Here is a 26,314-nt window from a genome sequence, read left to right on the forward strand (position 1 = left end):
TATTTGAATTCAATAAAAAATATCTGGAATTGAGAATCTGCTGATGACCATGAAACCATTGTTGATTGTGGGAAAAACCCACCTGGCTCACTGATGTCCTTTAGGGAAGGAAATCTATCGTCCTTACCTGGTCTGGCCTACATGTGACTCCAGAGCCACAGCAATGTGGTTGACTCTCAACTGCCCTTGGGCAACTAGGGATGGGCAATAAATGCTGGCCCAGCCAGCGACGCCCATGTCCTTTGAATGAATGGAAGAAAGAGCCACAATTTAAACATGTTAACCAGTGCTCTTCACAAACTGTGCGCAGAAAAAATTATAAGGCCACTTGCACCTGGAAGAGTGGCGTGACAAATTTAGATGCGATGATTACCTCCCTAATCAGTGCTCATTTGATGTGTCACCACTCACCCAGCGTCAACACTGCAGAGTAGGATGACAGTTAACACCAAACCGCTCATTTAAGCCAGGAACGAAACTCTCATTTCCAGCCACAAAATGCACCAAGGAACATAAATCTCTTCACATCTGCGACACCGTGGAGTATATAATGAGCAAAATGCAATCATTATGTAAATGCTTGTGCGAGGCAAAGGTTAGGAATGCATCACATTGAGAGGAGTTGAAGGTGAAACCAACTGTGACCCCGCAGGAAGCCATTTGATGATGTCAGTCGTTGAATACTGTCAGACTCCACACAGATCGTGACCCAAACCGGGAATCAAACCATGACGGTGAGGTAGCAGTGCTAACCACTGTGCCACCGTGCCGCCCAAAAGTTTATTTATTAGTCGCAAGTAGGCTTACATTAACACTGTAATGAAGTGAAAATCCCCTAGTCGTCACAATCTTGCGCCTGTTCGGGTACACTGAGGGAGAATTTAGCACCTAACCAGCACGTCTTTCGGACTGTGGGTGGAAACCGGAGCACCCGGAGGAAACCCACGCAGACACGGGGAGAACGTGCAGACTCCGCACAGACAGTGACCCAAGCCGGGAATCGAACCCGAATCCCTGGCGCTGTGAGGCAGCAGTGCTAACCACAGTGCCACCGGGCCGCCGACATTGTGATGGGGGTCTGGAGGTTCCTGTCTAAAATGGAGACAGCAAAACTCATCAGATTTAAGATATACATCTGCAGGCTGCAGCTTGGAATTAGGATGCGGCTGTATTGTATTCTGAGTTTCCAGGAGGTGATAATGGAAACCAAAGAGGGTTCTTCTTTTGACTGCCTTGTAGCATCAGCAATGTCTGCTGCAGTGTTCTGGGGCAAGTCACGTGGTGAATAGCAGAGATTAAAAATAGAAATCTGGAAAATCTCATGGAGAGCCAAAGAGTTGGAACGTGGCAGGGGAAAGGGGGATTCGATCCCACGGCTTGGACCACATGATCAGCCATGTGCTGAGGAGGGACTCTCAGCCCACCCATACCTTTAGCCTTGGGTTCCCTTAATCCATGAGAAAGTTAAAGGACCACCTGTCCCTGGAAGGCCCCCGTGTTGTATTTTGATCCAATTATGTTCCCCAACATGTCGCCACTCAATCAGGGTCAACACTCTAGAAGGGGATGAGAGTTAACTACAAATCTTATTCCTCTCACCAACTTTTACAGATACACCATAGAAAGCATCTTTTCAGGTGATCAAGAAGGCAAATGTTGGCCTATATCGCAAGGGGGATAGAATATAAAAGCAGAGATGTCTTGCTGCATCTGTACAGGGCATTGGTGAGGCCGCAGCTGGAATACTGTGTGCAGTTTTGGTCCCCTTATTTGCGGAAGGATATATTGGCCTTGGAGGGAGTGCAGAGAAGGTTCACCAGGTTGATACCAGAGATGAGGGGTGTTGATTATGAGGAGAGACTGAGCAGATTGGGTTTGTACTCGTTGGAATTTAGAAGGCTGAGGGGGGATCTTATGGAGACCTATAAGATAATGAAGGGGCTGGATAGGGTAGAGGTGGAGAGATTCTTTCCACTTAGAAAGGAAGCTAGAACTAGAGGGCACAGCCTCAAAATAAAGGGGGGTCAGTTTTGGACAGAGTTGAGGAGGAACTTCTTCTCTCAGAGGGTGGTGAATCTCTGGAATTCTCTGCCCATTGAAGTGGTGGAGGCTACCTCGTTGAATATGTTTAAATCACGGATAGATGGATTCCTGATCGGTAAGGGAATTAGGGGTTATGGGGATCAGGCGGGTAAGTAGAACTGATCCACTTCAGATCAGCCATGATCTTATTGAATGACAGGGCAGGCTCGAGGGGCTAGATGGCCTACTCCTGCTCCTATTTCTTATGTTCTTATGTTCCAGATGTATCACAGCTTGGTATGGGCTCCTGCTCTGCCCAAGACCACAAGAAAATGCAAGACTTGTTGAACGTAGCCCAGTCAATCACGCAAACCAGCCTCCCATCCATTGACTCCGTCTACACTTCCCGCTGCCTCAGAAAAGCAACCAGCATAATCAAGGACCCTACACACCCTGGACATACTGGCCAAAATTTTACCGCCTCATCAGCTCTGGAATCCTCCGTTGGCCTCGGGCAGGATTTTACGAGCCTCGCCCGAGTGAGCTTGTAAAATTCCGCCCACTCTCTTCCACCTTCTTCCGTTGGGAAAAAGATACAAAAGTCTGAGGTCACGTACCAACCGACTCAAGAACAGCTTCTTCCCTGCTGCCGTCAGACTTTTGAATGGACCTACCTCACACTAAGTCGATCTTTCTCTACACCCTAGCTATGACTATAACACTACATTCTGCACCCTCTCCTTTCCTTCTCCCCTATGTTCTCTATGAATGGTATGTTTTGTGCACAAGAAACAATACTTTTCACTGTATCCCAAAATACATGACATCAATAAACCAAACGAAATCAAATCCCATTTAAGTCAGGATTAAAACTCTTATTTATACAACATGAGTGTGTTTACGCAACATGTTCTTCCATTGGCTTCCAGTGGTTGTAAGGAAGCTACTTGTGACTGGGGGCACACACAATGGGCACAAAAATGAAGCCCTCAAAAGTAGGGTTGAGGCTACCCGATGGCAAAATGCTTGTACAGCGAGGATGCGTAAATCCTGAGAACGCAATGCAAAGGCAAGAAAGCAGATGAGGATTTCCAAATCATAGACAGTATAATGCCTCTACTTTCTCAGGAGAAATCTGGCATGTCCGCTATGACTTTCACCAACATTTACAGATGCACCATAGAAAGGCGGGGCAGCACAGTGGCACAGAGGTTAGCACTGCTGCCTCACAGCGCCAGGGACCCGGGTTCAATTCCGGCCTCGGGTCACTGTCTGCTTGGAGGCTGCACATTCTTCCCCGTGTCTGCGTGGGTTTCCTCCGGGTGCTCCGGTTTCCTCCCACAGTCCAATGGCGTGAGGGTTAGGTTGATTGGCCATGCTAAATTGACCCTATTGTCAGGGGATTAACGGGGTAAACATATGGGGTTATGGGGATAGGGCCTGGGTGGGATGGTGGTTGGTGCAGACTTGATGGGCCGAATGGCCTCCTTCCTAACTGTCGGGATTCTATGATTCAATGAAAGCATTTTTTCTGGTTGTATCACAACCTGGTATAGTTCCTGCTCTGTCCAAGACATCAAGGAACTACAAAGGGTTGTGAATGTAGCCCAGTTTATCACTCAAACCAGTCCCCCATCCATTGGCCCTGTCTACGCTTCCCACTGCCTTGGAAAAACAGCCAGCATAATCAAAGATCTTACACACCCCTGACATACTCTCTTTCGCATTCTTCCGTCGGGAAAAAGAATCATAGAATCCCTACAGCACAGAAAGAGGCCATTCGGCCCATCGAGTCTGCACCGACCACAATCCCACCCAGGCCCTACCCCCATATCCCTACATATTTTACCCGCTAATTCCTCTAATATACACATCCCAGGACACTAAGGGGCAATTTTTAGCATGGCCAATCAACCTAACCCACACATCTTTGGACTGTGGGAGGAAACCGGAGCACCCGGAGGAAACCCACGCAGACACGAGGAGAATGTGCAAACTCCACACAGACAGTGACCCAAGCCGGGAATCGAACCCAGGTCCCTGGAGCTGTGAAGCAGCAGTGCTAACCACTGTGCCACCGTGCCGCCCCAAAAGCACATCTGCAAATGTCTGAGGTCACGTACCCTGACTCAAGAACAGCTTCTTCCCTGCCTCAAGAACAGCTTCTTCCCTGCTGCTATCAGACTTTTGAATGGACCTACCTTGTATTAAGTTGATCTTTCTCTATATCCTAGCTATAACTGCAACACTATATTCTGCACTTTCTCCTTTCCTTCTCTATGAACGGTATGCTTAGACTGTATAGCGCGCGAGAAACAATACTTTTCACTGTATCCCAATGCATGGGACAATAATAAATCAAATCAAATCAACTTGGGCACAGTGGCACAGTGGTGAGCACTGCTGTTTCACAGCATCAGGGACCCGGGTTCGATTCTTGGCTTGGGTTATTGTCTGTGTCGGTCTCCTCCGGGTGCTCTGGTTTCCTCCCACAGTCTGAAAGACGTTCTGGTTACGTGCAATGGCCTTGCTAAATTCTCCCTCAATGTACCCGAACAGGCGCCAGAGTGTGACGACTAGGGGATTTTCACAGTAACTTCATTGCGGCATTAATGTAAGCCTTGAGTCACTGTCTGTGTGGAGTTTGCACATTCTCCCTGTGTCTTCATAGGTTTCCTCCGGGTGCTCCAGTTTCCTCCCACACTCCAAAGATGTGTAGGTTAGGTGGATTGGCCATGCTAAATTGCTCCTTTGTGTCCAAAGATGCGTAGGTTAGATGGATTGGCCATGCTAAATTGCCCCTTAGTGTCCAAAGGTGTGTGGGTTAGATGGATTGGCCATGCTAAATTGCTCCTTACTGTTCAAAGATGTGCAGGTTAGGTGGATTGTCCATGCTAAGTTGCCCCTCACTGTCAGTGGGATTAGCAGGGTAAATAAGTGTGGGGATAGGGTTTGAGTGGAATTGTTGTTGCTACAGGCTCAATGGACCGAATGGCCTCCTTCTGCACTGTCGGGATTCTATGATTCGAAGTAATTTCTCCCCATCTCTTTTTTAAATCTGCTACCCCTTATCCTAAAAGTACGACCTCTCGTTCTCGATTGACCCCACAAGAGGACACATCCTCTCCAGGTCTACGTTGCACCCCCCCCTACCCCCCCCTCTACCTCCACCCGCCCCCCCCCCCACCCCACCCCAACCCCACCCCCCACCTTATTTACAGGGTTCCGATCACTTCTTGGTGAATAGCATCTAGAAGTAGGTGAGAGCGTAGGATCAGCCTCTGCCGAGAAGACTTCTAGCTGCCCTCAAGTCCAGCCCAAGATAGAAAAGCTAAGAAGGGAGTGATGGTGAGAGTGAGAACTCCTCGAGACTGGATTAGCAATGCGGTAGCAGTGCAACAACCTGGAAAGCTGCGAGTCTGCTCAGACCCAAAGGAGCTAAATAAAATATGAAAGAGATCTCACTACCCCACAGTAACCATTGAAGTGATTTTTCCAGAACTGGCCAAGGCTGAAATATTTACTGCCCTAGATGAGATGGATGGTTACTGGCAAGTGAAGCTGGATAGAAACAAAGAAACATAGAAGATAGAAGCAGGAGGAGGCCATTTGGCCCTTCGAGCCTGCTCCGCCATTCATTACGATCATGGCTGATCATCAAATTCAATATCCAGATTCTGCCTTCCCCTCCATCCCGTGATCCCTTTAGCCCCAAGAGCTATATTTAATAAGAGGTCATTCGATCCATCAAGTCTGCACTGACTCTCCCAAAGAGCATCTTAATCAAGCCCATCTCCCCCGCGTTATTTCTGTAATCTAACGCATTTGTCATGGCCAATCCGTCTAACTTTCACACCTTTGGATAAGGGGTAATTTAGCATGACCAATCCACCTAACCTGCACACCTTGGGAGAAAACCAGAGCACCCAGAGGAAACCCACGCAGACACGGGGGAGAACATGCAAACTCTACATAGGCAGTCACCTGAGGCCAGAATTGAACCGGGGCCCCTGGCGCTGTGAGGCAGCAGCAATAACCACTGTGGCGCCGTGCCGCCCCATCTTCAGGCATTAAGGGGCAATTTTACCATGACCAATCCACCTAACCTTCACATCTTTGGACTGTGGGAGGAAACTGGAGCACCCGAAAGAAACCTACGCAGACATGGGGAGAACGTGCAACCTCCACACAGACAGGAGTCCACCCAAGGCCGGAATCGAACCAGGGTCCCTGGAGCTGTGAGACAGCAGTGCTAACCACTGTGCCATCCTGCTGCCCCCTCTATGGCTGTCCTATTTTGGGAATGCATTCATACATCTGGTTTATTTGCTTTGCATAAACAAAGAGTCAGATAATAAATAACCTTTGAGTTTTGTAACAGTAATAAGTAGGGCGGTATTCTTCAAGTGGAACACGGCAGTATTAACTCCAGCACTGATTATCATTAAGCTGGTTAGAAATGTTCACTTGGCAAGCTTATGCATGAATTAATTTTGTTATACGTTCTCTTTTAGAGCAAGGTTCCTGAGCTTTGAGGGATGATGTTGTACTGTGGAGGTTATAAAGACAACAGTAATAATTGGCAATACACAACAATCGCTGACTGATTAGTCTGCATTTTAAATGTCACAACTATCATGCCGAGACAGGTAAAATAGTACATTTCATTTATTCATTCAGATGAAAGGAATTGGACATATTCTGCGCTGATAAATTTATTTCATCCCACATTTTTCACACTGGAGTCTTCTATTGGCTTTGCTCATCCTCAGACACTGCAACTGCCGTCCTAAAGGGCACCAGGCGATGTGAAAGATTATTCTTATTGCTACGAGAATGCTTTTTGATTTTGGAGCACGAGGAATTCATTCTGGTTGTTTTATTGCGGGGCAACCCTTCCCAATTCCCCATTTACAGGAACGATTCCCCAGTTGCCTATCCATTGGAATAATTCCCAATTCCCCATTTACAGGTGCCCTTATCCATTTCCCCTTTTACTAGTACTGTTTCCCAAATCCACACGCAGTCGCTGATTCACTTCCCTAATTCCCCATTTACTGGCACAATTCCCAAGTTCCTCATTTCTTTTGCTGCTCGTCCCCAATCCCGCATTGACTGGTATGATTCCCAAATTCTTTATTTACTCTAGAATCATCGAATCGTAGAATCCCTGCAGTGTAGAAGGAGGCCATTCAGCCCATCGAGTCTGCCCCGACCACAATCCCACTCAGGCCCTATCCCCATAACCCCACATATTTACCCTCCTAATCCCCCCTGACACTAGGACCAATTTAGCATGGCCAATCAACTGAACCTGCACATCTTCGGACTGTGGGAGGAAACCGGAACACTTGGAGGAAACCCACGCAGAAACGGGGAGGACGTGCAAACTCCGCACAGACAGTGACCCAAGCTGGGAATTGAACCCGGGTCCCTGGCGCTGTGAGGCAGCAGTGCTAACCACCGTGCCACCCTTACTCCACTCAGACAGTGGCCCGAGGCCAGAATTGAACCCGGGTCCCTGGCGCTGTGAGGCAGCAGTGCTAACCATTGTGCCACCGTGCCACCCTTACTCCACACAGACAGTGGCCCGAGGCCAGAATTGAACCCGGGTCCCAGGCGCTGTGAGGCAGCAGTGCTAACCACTGTGCCACCGTGCTGCCCTTGCTCCCGACCTCACTGTCTCACGCCATTTAACCGGTCCCGCTCTTCATTTAATAAGAACATAAGAACCAGGAGCAGGAGTAGGCCATTTGACCCATTGAGCCTGCTCCGCCATTCAATAAGATCATGGCTGATCTTTTCATGGACTCAGCTCCACTTACCCGCCCGCTCACCATAACCCTTAATTCCTTTACGGTTCAAAAATCTATCTATCCTTGCCTTAAAAACATTCAATGAGGTAGCCTCAACTGCTTCACTGGGCAGGGAATTCTACAGATTCACAACCCTTTGTGTGAAGAAGTTCCTCCTCAACTCAGTCCTAAATCTGCTTCCCCTTATCTTGAGGCCATGCCCTCGAGTTCTAGTTTAAAAGAGAGAATTGCGTCACACCAGGTTCCTGAAGTAGGATCAACACTGACTTATCGAAGGTTCACCTGGGGGAAGAAAGTCGCAATTCCCCCCTGACATGATGGATTTTGACACTAAGATCTCGGTGTGAATCAAAACAGCATGGCCGCATTATTTCACCTTATTATGGGAATCAGAAAACGCTGCGATTCTGTTTTGTCACGGTTACTTTAGATGTGAAAAATGCGGCCCTTTCTTTATCTGCCTGAGGTGATTCCAGACACATCACTTTACTGGTTCAGACTGATAGAAAGATGTTGAGGATGGGCTTTGCATCACAATGAGGCTAGTTCAATAGGACAAGGCCTTTAGAACGTCAAAACTCCATAACCTGGAGCGCCAAGTTAAATTTGACAAAAGCACTACGGAAAATTAAATTATCTTTTTTAATATTTTGAGGTAAAAGAAATCAAATTCAGCCAGGCTACTTGCTGCAAGTTTAAAGTTTATTTATTATTGTCACAAGTAGGCTTACATTAACACTGCAATGAAGTTACTGTGAAAATCCCCTAGTCACCACACTCTGGCGCCTGTTCGGGTACACTGAGGGAGAATTTAGCATGGTCAATGCACCTAACCAGCACGTCGTCCGGATTGTGGGAGGAAACCAGAGCACCCGGAGGAAACCCACGCAGACACGGGGAGAACGGCGGCACAGTGGTTAGCACTGCTGCCTCACAGCGTCAGGGCCACAGGTTCGATTCCTGGCTTGGGTCACTGTCTGTGCGGAGTCTGCACATTCTCCCCGTGTCTGCGTGGGTTTCCTCCGGGTGCTCCGGTTTCCTCCCACAGTCCGAAAGACGTGCTGGATAGGGTGCATTGGTCATGCTAAATTCTCCCCCAGTGTACCCGAACAGGCGCCGGAGTGTGGCGACTCGGGGATTTTCACAATAACTTCATTGCTGTGTTAATGTAAGCCTGCTTGTGTCACTAATAAATAAACTTTAAATTCTCCCTCAGTGTACCCAAACAGGCGCTGGAGTGTGGTGACTCGAGGATTTCCCCAGTAACTTCATTGCAGTGTTAATGTAAGCCTACTTGTATCACTAATAAATAAACTTAGAAAAAGAAACATTTTTTACACGTTGTGGTGTGAATGTTCCTGTTCTGCCTGCCGCGGGAATCGGAACGGGTGAGGGACGGACCATGGAAATGTCCGTTGACATTAGTCTGGATTTTCCGGGTTTCGGGGCGAATGCGGCAGGAAAATCCCAGCCTGTTGAGTTTTTGCGATGTGGTGTGCACTGCTTGAGAGTGTGTTGGAAGCAGCAACGGTTAACAAAAAGAATTGGAGGAACACTTGAAGGACAAATGAAAAGGACTCTTGGAGTGGGATGAAATGGATAGCTTTACCAAGGAAGGGCCTCCTTCTGTGTTCCTCTAATGCTATCAATCGAATACCCCACTAGGTGATTAAATAGTGTATTAATTGCTGAGACTTCACAGATGGTGACTATTTACCTCCTGCCTGACAAGGTGGAAGCAAATTAATGTCAGGCGATGTACAACACCAGGATTAATGTAACATCCCTTCCCTCTGTTCATGCACAGGGCTAATTTAACACTCAAAATAAATATTTAAGCAATATATATCCAGTCTTGTGGAGCCACCATCAGTGATACAACCTAAAATTAAAACTCTTAAAACACAAATGCCTTTGTAATGCTCACACCGTATTAAGTTTATTTATCAGCGTCGCAAGTAGGCTTACATTAACACTGCAATGAAGTTACTGTGAAACTCCCCTCGTCGCCACACTCCGGCACCTATTCGGGTTACACCGAGGGAGAATTTAGCACGGCCAATTCACCTAAGCAGCACGTCTTTCAGCCTGCGGGAGGAAACCGGAGCACCCGGAGGAAACCCACGCAGACACGGGGAGAAAGTGCAAACTCCACACAGACAGTGACCCAAGACCGGGAATCGAACCTGTGTCTCTGGCGCTGTGAGGCAGCAGTGCTAACCACTGGGCCACCATGGCACCCTTTAGGGATGAATCGCATTAGGGTAAATAAGGGGTGATAAAATAGCAGCTGCAAATTTAAAGCGACCTGCCAGTCTCCATCAAGTTGGACAATGTTTGGTCTGAAATTGGGTCCGCATACTTAATACGCGATGACTATTTCTCTAACTAAATTGATCTGATAACTCATTTACATCTCTGATGATTCTTAGGTTTAGTCTTCATTTTGTCAGTAAATAATCCAACCCCAAACTTTAAGAGGACAAGGATTTCTACTCCAATATGTTGCGATGTGCATGTACCTTTAAGGATGTATATTTTCAGCTGATTTGATTTGATTTATTATTGTCACCTGCATTAGTTTTCAGTGAAAAGTATTGTTTCTTGCACGCTATACAGACAAAGCATACCGTACATAGAGAGGGAAACGAGAGAGTGCAGAATGTAGTGTTACAGTCACAGCTAGGGTGTAGAGAAAGATCAACTTAATAAATGGTAGGTCCATTCACAAGTCTGATGTTAGCAGGGAAGAAGCTGTTCTTTAGGCCTAACATCAAAGGAATCATGGAATCCCAACAGTGCAGAGGAGGCCATTTGGCCCATCGGGTCTCCGACGGAGCATCCCACCCAGACCCTATCTCCATAACCCAATGTATTTGCCCCATGGGGTGGCACAGTGTCACAGTGGATCGCACTGCTGCCTCACAGTACCAGGAACTCGGGTTCGATTCCCGGCTTGGATCACTGTCTGTGCAGAGTCTGCACATTCTACCCGTGTCTGCGTGGGTTTCCTCCGGTTTCATCCCACAGTCCAAAAGACGTGCTGGTTAGGTGCATTGGCCGTGCTAAATTCTCCCTCAGTGTACCCGAACAAGCACTGGAGTGTGGCGACGAGGGGATTTTCACAGTAACTTCATTGCAGTGTTAATGTAAGCTGACTTGTGACACTAATAAATAAACTTAAAACTTATTTACCCTGCTAAGGGGTCACGGGTTCAAGGTGAGGGGTGCAAGGTGCAACACAGATGTCAGGGGGATGTATTTTACACAGAGGGTGGTGGGGGCCTGGAATGCACTGCCAAGCAAGGTGATTGAGGCGGACACGCTGGGATCATTTAAGACTTATCTAGATAGCCACATGAACAGACTGGGAATAGAGGGATCCAAAAGAATGGTCTAGTTGGGCACATGAGCGGCGCGGGCTTGGAGGGCCGAAGGGCCTGTTCCTATGCTGTATTGTTCTTTGTTCTTTGTTCTAACCTACACATCTTGGGACAACTTTAGCATGGCCAATCCACACAACCATTGATGTCCATTACAACTTACCATGAGATGCAATGTGATGTGTAATGCTATGACACTGTAGAAAGCCCACTCAGGTCAGATTTATCTGCATCACCTCTCAGTTAACATTGAATGTATATCATCTTAATCTCAAACAAAGAACCTTCATTATTTTTTAACCAATCCTTGCCCTATGAAAGGATGTCTGCAACAAACAGAAGGATGCAGCACAATAGGCCCAGAATTTATGGCAGAGGCAGATTCGATTGGATTCCTTTTTAAAGTTTAAAGTTTATTTATTAGTGTCAAAAGTAGGTTTACATTAACACTGCAATGAAGTTACTGTGAAAATCCCCTCGTAGACACACTCTGGCGCCTGTTCAGGTACACTGAGGGAGAATTTAGCACGGCCAATGCACCCTAACCAGCACTTCTTTCGGACTTTGGGAGGAAACCAGAGCACCCGGAGGAAGACACGGGGAGAACGTATAGACTCTGCACAGACAGTGACCCAAGCCGGGAATCGAACCCGGGTCCCTGGCGCTGTGAGGCGGCAGTGCTAACCACTGTGCCACTGTGCCGCCCTCCCCCCAAAATAAAATCTCACTGACCAACAGGTGGGAAAACCGTCCAAAGATGTGCGAGTTAGGTTGATTGGCCATGATGAATTGCCCCTTGGTGTCAGGGAGATCAACAGGGTAAATATGTGGGGTTACGGGAATAGGGCCTGAGTTGGATGGTTGTCGGTGCAGGCTCGATGGGCCGAATGGATTCCTTTTACACTGTAGGGATTCTGTTCTATGAGCCTATCATACGAGGAGAGACTAAGTCGGTTAGGATTATATTCACTGGAGTTTAGAAGAGTGAGAGGGAATCTCGTAGAAACTTATAAAATTCTGACAGGGTTAGATAGGGTGGATTCAGAAAAAATGTTCCTGATGCTGGGCAAGTCCAGAACTAGGGGGTCATAGTTTGAGGATAAGGAGTAAACCTTTTAGAACTGAGGTGAGGAGAAATTTCTTCACTCAGAGGGTGGTGAATGTGTGGAATTCACTCCCACAGAAAGTAGTTGAGGCCAAAACGTTGATTTCAAGAAGAAATTAGATATAGCTCTTGGGGCTAAAGGGATCAAGGGATAATAGGGGGAAGGGGGGGGATCAGGATATTCAATTGGATGATCAGCCATGATCAAAATGAATGGTGGAGCAGGCTCGAAGGGCCGAATGGCCTACTCCGGCTTCTATGTTTAAAATCATCCCTGATATGTGAAAATTGTTGTTCCTTCACCTGACGAACATGGCTTTACCACGTTGTGGTATCGCAGGTTTTGACAGACAGCTAAAAGGCAATTTTAATACCGTGTACAAATCTATGAGGGCTTTTGATAGATTAAATAGGGAGAAACTTTCCTACCTACGGGGTGGGGTCAGTAATTGAACACCAGATATTTAAGATAATTGACGAACCCGCAGGAGCTACGTGTCGATGAAGAGAATTATTTTTACATAATGAGTAATTGTGATCTAGAAGGCAAGGACAAGGCAAACAGGAGGACAGTGGGATAAAAAGATAGTTCTTTCCAAGCGCTAGCATACGTATGTTACCCACTTTTAATTTAAACACCTTCCAAGCATTCCAGTTTAATGAGACAAACAAGGACAGTAATTCAATTATGTCTTTATTTAACACTTCTAGTACCAACTCAAGCACAAACAGTTGCAACTCATTAATTCTTTACTGAACTTTAACTCTCACTGAACATCAACTTTCAGCTGAGCATCAACTTTAACTATCCAACTGAAAAATGATATGACCAAGTTTAGGAAAATCTTGGCCAAGAAATGTTCTCGATGTAGAATCTATCTTCTTCTTCTCTGAAGCATCCTTCAGGGTACAGGTCTTCTTAAGATGGGTTGTCTCTTCTGAGTTATTGCTGCCAAACAAAGGGCTCACATGTCTTTTTATCCACAATCCTCCACACGCTTCCAAAAGATTCTCTGTCATTCAGCCAACTGTGTAACCAGAAACCAATCACATGGCTCGAACATCCAATGAAATTACTTGCAAACGACGCCATTATGTTTACTTCAACCTGCGTGCTCCACACATAGTGGTAATAAATTCAAAGCCACACTTTTAGGGTTAATGGAACCAACTTCCCTTGTCTGGGAAGCTTCAGATCACAGCTCCCAGACCAGAGCAACTTTACGACCTGCATCTGATTTTAATTATAAGTTGACCAAAAATCCCAGCATGCTTAACTCTCAGCCAGAAAATCCATTTTAAAGCCACTATTGCTATTATTGTTGTTAAACTATTGTTGCAAAAATATTGTTGCAGCCGTTCTTTCTCCGCCCACAGGTTCAATGGGCTGAATAGCCTGTGTGTAGCCTCAGCCTACGATTGGCGTGCTCCTGTAGTTTACTGAGTAAGCTCTGCACTTAGCACCCACTCTATACAGAAGAGAACACAAAAGCTCATTTTAATTAGCTTTCGGTCTGTTGCGTTGCATGCTAAATCACCAAATTTGTAAAGATCTGAGTAATATATTCATTGCAATCCCCTCTGCTACGGATATTACAAAGCAAGTGCGATGAACATTAAGTAAGCAATACATTTCTGATGTCTCCTGTAGCTGCTGTTTGCTGCATCTGATATTATTAGAATACTTGTACAAAGGAATGTGATAATTGAATTTGCCTGGGTTCTTATTGTAATGGTAATGCCCTGTTCTTTTTTTCCCTCATGGTGTGAAGTTCCTCGCTTTCATGAGGAGTATTTTTGGTAGCACTCTATTGCTTATGTAAATTGCGTCCAGTCCTGATATTGATATTATTTAGATTATTGGCAAATATTAGTACACAATTACCGAAAGGGAAAATGCTGGAAAATCTCAGCAGGTCTGGCAGCATCTGTAAGGAGAGAAAAGAGCTGACGTTTCGAGTCCAGGTGACCCTTTGTCAAAGCTAAAAGACAGAGAAAGTGGGAGATATTTATACTGCAGGGGGAGGGAATGAAAGAAGAGTCACAGCCACAGAAACCAGGGGAAAGGCTGCTAATGGCAGTCCATAGAGAGAATAAAGGGTGTGAATGGCCAAACAGCAGAGAAGCTTTCACATGTCTGTCCTTGGCCTGTTGCAATGTTTCAGTGAAGCTCAACGCAAACTGGAGGAACAGCATCTCATCTTCCGGCTCGGCACTTTACAACCTTCCGGTCTCAACATCGAATCCAACAACTTCAGAAGATTTGCTCTACCCCACTCCCACCGCTTTGTTTCCATTTTAGTTAATTTTTACCTGTCCTCTACCTTTTATTTCTTTATTGTCTTTATTTTTCTTTCCCCCTATTTTATCCCCCCATTCCTTACCTTTTCTCCTCCTTTGCTCCCCGTTTCCCCCTTTTTCTCAATTTTACCTCTCTCCCACCCATCTCCCCCCGTCACCCCACATCTCCATCTGTCACAGTTTACCCTCTGATTTCAGCTTCTCTGCCGTTTGGCCATTCACACCTTCGATTCTCTCTATGGGCTGCCATTAGCAGCCTTTCCCCTGGTTTCTGTGGCAATGGCTCATCTTTCATTCCCTCCCCCTGCAGTATAAATATCTCCCACTTTCTCTGCCTTTTAGCTTTGACAAAGGGTCATCTGGACTCGAAACGTCAGCTCTTTTCTCTCCTTTCAGATGCTGCCAGACCTGCTGAGATTTTCCAGCATTTTCTCTTTTGGTTTCAGTTTCCAGCACCCGCAGTAATTTCCTTTTATTAGCACACAATTATATGGTCAACAGTCAACAGAGAACAGATAAATATATAACTTGGTTGTTCTTAGGGCAGAGATTGGAAACTTGTGGTTATCTGGATGCCTAGATGTCCCTCCACAACCATTGTCTGGCCTTTTGTTTGTGTATTTGTATACCAACGTCAATTGTTAAAGCAGTATAGAACAGGCCTGTGGTAAAATCACACGTTGGGGTCTTATTTTTATTTGCCTTGGGAGCTATGATGGTTTAAGTTACAATGAAAGGCTGGCTAAACTGGGACTTTTTTCCCTGGAGTGTGATCTTATAGAGGTCTATAAAATAATGAGGGCACAGATCAACCAGATAGTCAACATCTTCTCCCAATGGTAGGGGAGTCCAAAACTAGAGGGCATAGGCTTAAGGTAAGAGGGTGAGATACAAAAGGGTCCAGAGGAGCAATTCTTTCACACAGAGGATGGTGAATGTCTGGAACAAGCTGTCAGAGTTTGCAGTAGAGGCAGGTACAATTTTGTCTTTGAGAAAGCATTTGTAAGGAGTCTCACAACCCCAGGTTAAAGTGCAACATGTTTATTTGGAATCACGAACTTTTGGAGCGTTGCTCCTTCATCAGGTGATGAAGGGGCAGCGCTCCGAAAGCTCGTAATTCCAAATAAACCTGTTGAACTTCAACCTGGGGTTGTGAAACTTCTTTCTGTGCCCACCCCAGTCCAACACTGATGTCTCCACATCATTAAAATTATTTGGACAGTTACATGGGTAAGATGGGTATAGATGGAGATGGGCCAAATGTGGGCAATTGGGACGAGCTTGGTGGCAAAAAAAAAGGAGCGGCATGGACAAGTTGGGCCAAAGGGCCTGTTTCCATGCTGTAAATCTCTATGACTGTGTGTGAGCCATTACGAATTGAGAAGGTAGTGGTGAGCCGTTTCCTTAGCTCAGTTGGCTGGACGGGTCAGACAAAATTTCACATCAACCCCAAGCCCAGACCCGCTCCCAAGGGGCTGGGGCCCTGCAGTTTGAGCCATCTCATGGAAATGCCCTCGGCGCCCTTTGGCACTGCACAGAGGGATTTCCTGTATGGGCTGCTGCTGCACACCTTCCACCAACGTGTCCGTGTCCGTCGCCCGGACATGCCTTGATGCGCCATGTTGCGGCGGAGGTTCCTCGATGGAGGTCCCTCTACGGGGAGATCCTCCCCTCTACATCAGGGGCCTAGGATGGAGGGTCATGCACACAACAGCCCCATACAACCACAGGTTGCACCGGTTCATGGCACCCAAAAAACTTGCCTTCTTTGCGGTCTTGAGGAGTCAATCGGCCATGTCTCTCTGAACTGTTTTAGATTGCACTCCTTTTTCAGTTATTTCAAAAAATCTTTTATTGATGTTTTGTCAGCACTTCAGGCTAATGCTCCTGATCTACGGGCACGTGGTGCGGAGGGGGGGGGGGTGTGGGGGGCGGAAGAGGAGGACCTCCTCGTTATTGGGCCTGACCAAATTTGCCATCAACAGATATGGGTGGCAAAGGGGGTGGTCCGACCTGACTATCTGCCCCTCTACCATGGCTACATTCATGGCTGGGTGTCCCTGGAGAGGGAGCATACAGTGTCCACGGGCTTTCCGTGCTCGTTGGGCACCGCAGGGACTGGGCTGCCTTATCGATCCCTTCAATCACCTTTTGGTTCAATGTTTTAAGTTTCATTTATGCTTTGTTTTTGTTTTGGGCCGTTTCCCCCCTTTGAGGGGTTGCCCCCCTCGCTTTGTCCCTCAGTTTTTTTGCTTAATTTAGTTCAATTAGTTGCACCACAAAGAGTTGTTGGCTGGACGGCTGGTTGTTGATGCAGAGCGATGCCAACAGCGGGGGTTCAATTCCCGTACCGGCTGAGGTTATTCATGAAGACCCTGCCTTCTCAACTTTGCCCTGTCGCCTGAGGTGTGGTGACCCTCAGGTTAAATCACCACCAGTCAGCTCTCCCCCTCAAAGTGGAGAGAGCAGCCTATGGTCACCTGAGACTATGACGACTTAACCTTTAACCTTTTAACCTCTGCAGTTCGGAGGGCAGCTAAGAGTTCAATCATGTTCTGTGTTTCTGAAGTCACAGGTCAAACCAGTTCAGGGTGGCCAATTTGCTCCATTGAGGGAATTTGGCAAACTCGATAAGGTTTTATGACCATCTAATACTTCCATTATTAATGAGACGAGCATTTTAATTACAGGTTTATGAATAAATTGAATTTAAATTCTTCCAGATGCAGTGGTGGGATTTGAACTCAAGTCTTTGAGCAGTAATCTGGATCATAGAATCACTTTAGTGCTGAAGTAGGCCATTCGGCCCATTACATTTGCATCGGCTCCCTGAAAGAGCATCTTGTCTGAGCCCAAACCCCTCTCCCTGTAACCCCACTCATTTACCATGGCTAACCTGCACATCTTTGGGCACTAAGGGGCAATTTAATATGGCCAATCCACCTAACCTGCACATCTTATGACACTAAGGGGCAATTTAGCATGGCCAATCCACTTAACCTACACATCTTTAGACACTAAGGGACAATTTAGCATGGCCAATCCACCTAACCTGCACATCTTTGGACATTAAGGGGCAATTTAACATGGCCAATCCACCTAACCTGCACATCTTTGGACACTAAGGGGCAATTTAACATGGCCAATCCACCTAACCTGCACATCTTTGGACACTAAGGGGCAATTTAACATGACCAATCCACCTAACCTGCACATCTTTGGACACTAAGGGACAATTTAGCATGGCCAATCCACTTAACCTGCATCTTGTGACACTAAGGGGCAATTTAGCATGGCCAATTCACCTAACCTGCACATCTTTGGACACTAAGGGGCAATTTAACATGACCAATCCACCTAACCTGCACATCTTTGGACATTAAGGGGCAATTTAACATGGCCAATCCACCTAACCTGCACATCTTTGGACACTAAGGGGCAATTTAACATGGCCAATCCACCTAACCTGCACATCTTTGGACACTAAGGGGCAATTTAACATGACCAATCCACCTAACCTGCACATCTTTGGACACTAAGGGACAATTTAGCATGGCCAATCCACTTAACCTGCATCTTGTGACACTAAGGGGCAATTTAGCATGGCCAATTCACCTAACCTGCACATCTTTGGACACTAAGGGGCAATTTAACATGACCAATCCACCTAACCTGCACATCTTTGGACACTAAGGGACAATTTAGCATGGCCAATCCACTTAACCTGCATCTTGTGACACTAAGGGGCAATTTAGCATGGCCAATCCACTTAGCCTACACATCTTTGGACACTAAGGGGCAATTTAGTATGGCCAATCCGCCTAACAAGCACATCTTTGGAATGTGGGAAGAAACCGGAGCACCCAAATGAACCTGCAAACTCCACCACTCCATTATTGTTCCGATAACATTTCCACTATCCAGAGTCTTAGTTCAGCCACATTTTCTGTGATCTGCGCCAATGTCCTCTTCGCTGTCAGTTTTCACAGTATTCTGCCTCCACCAGCTCCCTCCTTTTCCAGCTCTTTTTTGTCTTGACAGATTAAGGCTGACTGGTGTGGCCTAGAGTTTGAACATTCCCGGTCTGCTTGTGATCAGATGTCAGATTCGCTCACCGTGGTTTTTTTAATCTCTCTCTCCTGCTAACTTAATCAATCCCTTAGTTTCTGTAGAGTATTCACTGGGGAGAGCATCCCTTCAGACTGAGTCTGGATGGCATGTAGCTCCTGTCATATACCATTCTGTTTAATAAAAATCTTTCCGAACCCAGTGATTTGAAACAATTATAAGGGTGTGATTCCCTGTTTAATTGTCGTAGCGGATACCCAGTCCTGAAGAACAATCTGCTATACGTTCCCTCCCCCAACACTCCTCCCTCAAGATAAAGGGCGGCACGGTAGCACAGTGGTTAGCACTGCTGCTTCACAGCTCCAGGGTCCCGGGTTCGATTCCCGGCTCGGGTCACTGTCTGTGTGGAGTTTGCACATTCTCCTGTGTCTGCGTGGGTTTCCTCCGGGTGCTCCGGTTTCCTCCCACAGTCCAAAGATGTGCGGGTTAGGTTGATTGGCCAGGTTAAAAATTGCCCCTTCGAGTCCTGGGATGTGTAGGTTAGAGGGATTAGCGGGTAAATATGTGGGGGTAGGGCCTGGGTGGGATTGTGGTCAGTGCAGACTCGATGGGCCGAATGGCCTCCTTCTGCACTGTAGGATTTCTATGATTCTTTCTATGATTCTATAACAAAAGATAAAGGATTGTTAGATATAGGTTGAGGAGTAGACCATTCGGTCCCTTTAGCCTGTTCTGCCGGTCAATAAGATCATTGATGGGGCAGCATGGTGGCACAGTGGTTGGCACTGCTGCCTCATAGCACCAGGGTCCCAGGTTCAATCTCCTTAAGGAAGGAAATCTGCTGTCCTTACCCAGCCTGACTTCCATGTGACTCCAGAGCCACAGCAATGTGGTTGACTCTCAACTGCCTCTGAACAAGGGCAACTAGGGATGGGCAACAAATGCTGGCCCAGCCAGCGACGCCCATGGTCCATAGAAACATAGAAACATAGAAAAACTACAGCACAAAACAGGCCCTTCGGCCCCACAAGTTGTGCCGAACATATCCCTACCTTTTAGGCCTACCTATAACCCTCCATCCTATTAAGTCCCATGTACTCATCTAGGAGTCTCTTAAAAGACCCTATTGACTTTGCCTCCACCACCACTGACGGCAGCCGATTCCACTCGCCCACCAACCTCTGTGTGAAAAACTTCCCCCTAACGTTTCCCCTGTACCTACCCCCCAGCACCTTAAACCTGTGTCCTCTCGTAGCAGCCATTTCCACCCTGGGAAAAAGCCTCTGAGAGTCCACCCGATCTATGCCTCTCAACATCTTATATACCTCTATTAGGTCTCCTCTCATCCTATGTCTCTCCAAGGAGAAAAGAACGAGCTCCCTCAGCCTATCCTCATAAGGCATGCCACTCAATCCAGGCAACATCCTTGTAAATCTCCTTTGCACCCTTTCAATCTTTTCCACATCCTTCCTGTAATGAGGCGACCAGAACTGAGTACAGTACTCCAAGTGGGGTCTGGCGAGGGTCTTATATAGCTGCATCATTATCCCCGGACTCCTAAACTCAATCCCTCGATTGATAAAGGCCAGCACACCATACGCCTTCTTAACCACCTCCTCCACCTGCGGGGTCGATTTTAGAGTCCTATGGACCCGGACCCCAAGGTCCTTCTGATCCTCTACAGTACTAAGAGTCTTTCCCTTTATATTGTACTCCTTCATCCCATTTGACCTGCCAAAATGGACCACTGCACATTTATCTGGGTTGAAGTCCATCTGCCACTTCTCCGCCCAGTCTTGCATCCTATCTATGTCCCTCTGTAACTTCTGACATCCCTCCAGACTATCCACAACCCCACCAACCTTCGTGTCGCCGGCAAACTTACCAACCCATCCCTCCGCTTCCTCATCCAGGTCATTTATGAAAATGACAAACAGCAAGGGTCCCAGAACAGATCCCTGGGGCACACCACTGGTGACCAACCATGAATGAATAAAAAAACATTCTGGCCTTGGGTGACGTGTGGAGTTTGCACGTTCTCCCCGTTTCTGCATGTGTTTATTTCTGGAGCTCCGGTTTCTTCCTAGAGTTCAGAGATGTGCAGTATGGTGGGTTGGCCATGCTAAATTGACCCCTAGTGTCCCAAGACAAAGAACCAAGAACAAAGAATAAAGAACAAAGAACAAGGAGAAGTACAGCACAGGAACAGGCTCTTCGGCCCTCCAATCCCGTGCTGATCATGAAGCCCTAACTAAACTAAAAAAAACCCTCTGCCCTTACTCAGTCCGTATCCCTCTATTCCCTCCCTATTCATATACCCATCCAAATGCCTCTTAAATGTTGCTAATGTGCCTGCTTCCACCACCTCCTCTGGCAGTGCATTCCAAACACCCACTAACACAAGTTCGTTGGATTCCCAAAGTACTGTACTCACCTTGGCATAATGGCACAGTGGTTAGCCCTGCTGCCTCACAGTGCCAGGGAGGCGGCTTTGATTCCGGCCTCGGGTCACTGTCAGTGTGGAGTCTGCACGTTCTCTCCGTGTCTGCGTGGGTTTCCTCCGGGTGCTCCAGTTTCCTCCCACACTCCAAAGGTGTGGAGGTGAGGTGGATTGGCCATGCTAAATTGCCACTTTGTGTCGAAAGATGTGCGGGTTAGGGGAATTGGCCATGCTAAATTGCCCCTGAGTGTCGGGGAATTAGCCTGGTAAATACATGGGGTTCCGGGGATAGGGCCTGTGTCAGATTGTTATTGATGCAGTTTCAATGGGCTGACTGGCCTCCTTCTGTACTGTAGGGTTTCTATAAATCTATGAGTCTGAAAGGCTAGAGTGTGGCATTGAATAGTGCCAACAACACGGTGGCACAGTGGTTAGCACTGCTGCCTCACAGCTTCAGGGACCGGAGTTCGCTTCCAACCTTGGGTCATTGTCTGTGCGGAGTTTGCACATTCTCCCCATGTCTGCGTGGGTTCCCTCCGGGTGCTCCAGTTTCCTCCTTTACCCCATCATAGCCTTAGGCATGATTAGCAACTCTTGGACAATAAGGGCACTACCTGAAGGGTAAGTACCAGACATTATGGGTAACTATCAACATGGATAATGTAGGGCAAAAAACAAATCTTGAATTTGTGTCTGAAAGCTGGTGATGTGAGGATACTGTATCTTTAAGAAGTTTATTTCAGTCATGTTTCTCGTCCAGGATCTGTTTTAGTTATTACCGGTGCCGTTTTGTCTGTGACTGGCATATCGTATTGTTACTGCAGCAGGATGATTGTTTCTAATTGCTGGAATGTTTGTTTGCATCTGAACTAATGCTGTTCTGTTGTTCTTGGTGTTTTCCCCTGGGGTTTTGCAGAGTAGGACTTCATTGGGCTAATTGACAGTGATGTCAGGTGACTGGGTTTTGATTTGATTTATTATTGTCATATATATTGGGATACGGTGAAAAGTATTGTTCCTTGCTCTATATAGAGAAAGCATACTATTCATAGAGTACATAGGTGAGAAAGAAAGGAGAGGGTGCAGAATATAGTTTTCCAGTCACAGAAAGATCAACTTAATATATTGTGCATCCATTCAAAAGTCTGATGGCAGCGGGGAAGAAGCTGCTCTTGAGTCAGTCGGTACATGATCTCAGACTCTTGTATATTTTTCCAAACGGAAGAAAGTGGAAGAGAGAATGTTCAGGGTGCGTGGGGTCCTTGATTATGCTGCTTGCTTTTCCGAGGCAGTGGGAAATGTAAACGGAGTCAATGGATGGGAGGCCAGATTGCGTGATGGATTGAGTTATGTTCACAATCCTTTGTAGTTTCTTGCGGTCTTGGGCAGAGCAGGAGCCATACCAAGCTGTGATACATCCAGAAAGAATGCCTTCTCTGGTGCATTTGTAAAAATTGGTGAGAGTCATAGCGGACATGCCAAATTTCCTTAGCCTCCTGAGAAAGTGGAGGCTTGGTGGGTTTTCTTAACTATAACATCGGCGTGGAGGGACCAGGACAGGTGATCTGGACACCTAGAAACCTGAAGCTCTCAGCCATTTCCAATTCATCATCTTTGATATAGACAGGGGCATGTACTCCCCTGTGCTTCCAGAGGTCAATGACTATCTCCTTCATTTTACTGACATTGAGAGTTGGAGCTAGGCTTATACAGAGATTTCAAGCTCAAATGTTGCTTGGAGTTGTCAGAGAGCAGCGCCTCTTTTTCCTCTCTCTGACGTCTGGAGACTGGGATCTGCCAGAGACTAGGTTTATTTCTCTGAAGTTCTGCTGTTTGAGGATATATATTTCTCTGAGAGTTTGCTGTATGAGAGTCAGAAGACAGGTATCTGTCCAGATCTCTGTCCAGAGGTGTTAAAAGGCTGGAAATCTAGCATTCACATAAGAAAATCTGTTTTTGGTGCTAACTGGTTCTGAAGAACTAAATGGAACAATAGAGAAGGATAGTTAAGAATTATACTTTGTCATGTTTAAGTATTTTAATTGGTAAAAGTGCCTGATTTTTGGTGAATTTGTGTCTGATTTCTGTTGAATTTGTGTCTGATTTCTGGTGAATTTGTGTCTGATTTTTGGTGAATTTATATCTGATTTCTGTGAATTTGTGTCTGATTTCTGGTAAATTTGTGTCTGATTTCTGGTGAATGTTTCTCTGATTTCTGGCAAATTTGTGTCTGATTTCTGGTGAATGTTTCTCTGATTTCTGGCAAATTTGTGTCTGATTTCTGGTGAATTTGTGTCTGATTTCTGATGAATTCGTGCCTGATTTCTGGTGAATTTGTGTCGGATTTCTGGTGAATTCGTGTCTGATTTCTGGCACTTGGACATTTGCTTCCAATCCTTGGAGAATTGTTCAAGTTTTGGAAAGTTAACTGCCTGCATGCACCCACGATTGTTAGGTGTCTATTAGGTGAGTATCATGGTCTGGGGACCTAGTAACTAAGTGTGGAGGAGATAAAAATGAGATTTAAATCAATTTGTTACAGAGATGGATATTTGGATTTCTTCAAGATTCATGCTTGCACCTTGCAGCTCCCAAGAATTAAGCTTTTGTGATTTGAGGATTTATATGAATTTTAATCTTAAAAGGATAGGTCATGCTGAACCTGACAGTGTAGAAATTCATACCAGGCGACGGTGCAAGTAGGTAGTGTTGCATCAATGCCTGTTCCATGGCCAGTTTATTCAAGGCCATATCACAGGTATCAAGGGGGAGGGTGGATGGAAAGGGAGGGGGAGGGTAAGGGGAGAGGATGAGGGGAAGTGGGGGAGGGAAAGGGGGAGGGAGGAGGAGGAAGGGGGAGGAGGAAGGGGCGAAGGGGTGGTTCGGGGGGAGGAGGGGAGAGGCAGGAGGAGGGGAAAGAAGGGGGGCAGGGTTTTTCTGTTCAAAGTCACTCAATACCTGATCAAGAGTGCAGGCATTGTGAGGAAGGGTGGGGGCCCACTTATTTGATTTGATTTGATTTATTATTGTCACATGTATACAGTGTAAAGTATTGTTTCTTGCGCGCTATACAGACAAAGCATGCCGTACATGGAGAAGGAAAGGAGAGAGTGCAGAATGTAGTGTTAGAGTCATAACTAGGGTGTAGAGAAAGATCAACTTAGTGCGAGGTAGGTCCATTCAAAAGTCTGATGGCAGCAGAGAAGAAGCTGTTCTTGAGTCGGTTGGAATGTGATCTGAGACTTTCTGTATCTTTTTCCCGATGGAAGAAGGTGGAAGAGAGAATGTTCGGGGTGCGTGGGGTCCTTGATTATGCTGACTGCTTTGCCGAGGCAGCGGGAAGTGTAGACGGAGTCAATGGATGGGAGGCTGGTTTGTGTGATGGATTGGGCTTCATTCACAACCCTTTGTAGTTCCTTGCGGTCTGGGGCAGAGCAGGAGCCAGACCAAGCTGTGATACAACCAGAAAGAATGCTTTCTATGGTACATGTGTAAAAGTTGGTGAGAGTCGTAGCGGACATGCCAAACTTCCTTCTAGCCACCCCTGCCCTTCCTTCCAATACCCTTGCCGCTCAGTTGCTGGGGACCCCTCTCTCCTTGACCCCCAACTCACCTTGATTCACCTGTGAAATGCATCCCTCACTGATTCTGGGCCTCTGGGTAAATGCAATGCCAGCATCAACTATCACTCTCTAATTGAAAGTACAAAGGTTAGCAAGAAGCTGCTATTTTCATTAATTCTTGTCAAACGATTAAATTTTTGTTAAGCACATATTGGTGTGAAGGAAAAAATATTTATTTTACACGTAAATTACTCTAATATTGGTCAGAAGCAAATATGTACCACAATCTCTAAAATTTCAGGTGTTGTTTATGCTGGTTAGATAATGCTTCTGCAAAGACCCCCTTGCAATTTTTGAAAAAATAACTTATGGGAGTTTTTAAAAAATGTATTTATTAATGTAATAACTAGGCTTACATTAACACTGCAATGAAGTTACTGCGAAAATCCCCTAGCCGCCACACTCTGGTGCCTGTTCGGGTACACTGAGGGAGAATTTAGCACGGCCAATGCCCACGTCTTTCAGACTGTGGGAGGAAACCGGAGCACCCGGAGGAAACCCACGCAGACGCGGGGAGAACGTGCAGACTCCGCACAGACAGTTACCCAAACTGGGAAATGAATGCGGGTCCCTGGCGCTGTGAGGCAGCAGTGCTGAGCGGTGTGGATGTGGGTGTTGCTGTCCAGGCCAGAATTGATTGCCCATCCCCAGTTGCGCCTTTAGATGGCGGTGGTGAGCCGCCTTCTTGAACCGTTGCAGTCCATGTGATGTAGGTAGACCCACAGCGCTGTTAAGGAGGTAGCTCCTGGATTTTGATCCAGTGACAGTGAAGGAACAGCCGATATATTTCCAAGTCAGGATGGTGAGTGGCTTGGAGGGGAAACTCCAGGTTCTGTACACTTCTTTCTGCAACACTACTTGATGCTGGATGATTTGTTGGTATTGGAGGATGCTCTACTCCATCCATACTTAGAAACATTTCAACCAGTTTGACATAAACTGTGGACCATTATCTGATGCAACCACCTCTGGCAACTCATAAACTGCAAACCATCAATAGTTCTTGCACTTGTGGCACTGGATATTGACTCAAGGTTAGTCCTCTTGCTCTGACTATCGACCCAAACAATGCGCACTTTTCCTTCAACCTCAAAGAAAGACATACACTGGTTACCACAGTTTTTATTTGTTTAGGGTGAAGGGAAAATTGATTGGATCATTTCTCATTCTGAAACATACTGCGCAACTTTTCAACAATCCTTCAATACCTGCAGTACTTTTGAAAAAAGAGACATGCTATCAAAGTTTTTCTTCTTGCACTCATCAGGATGGCTATGTATGATGAACCAATAGTAAAGGGGTGGGGTGGCATGGTGGCACAGTGGTTAACACTGCTGCCTCACAGCATCAGGAACCCAGGTTCGATTCCCGGCTTGGGTCACTGTCTGTGCGGAGTTTGCACGTTCTCCCCCGTGTCTGCATGGGTTTCCTCCGGGTGCTCCGGTTTCCTCCCACAGCCCAAAAGACTTGCTGGTTAGGGTGCATTGGCCGTGCTAAATTCTTCCTCAGTGTTACCCGAACAGGCACCGGAGTGTGGCGACTAGGGGATCTTCACA

The sequence above is a fragment of the Mustelus asterias genome, chromosome 29 (genome assembly GCF_964213995.1).
Source record: "Mustelus asterias chromosome 29, sMusAst1.hap1.1, whole genome shotgun sequence".
In the NCBI taxonomy this organism is placed as follows: domain Eukaryota; kingdom Metazoa; phylum Chordata; class Chondrichthyes; order Carcharhiniformes; family Triakidae; genus Mustelus; species Mustelus asterias.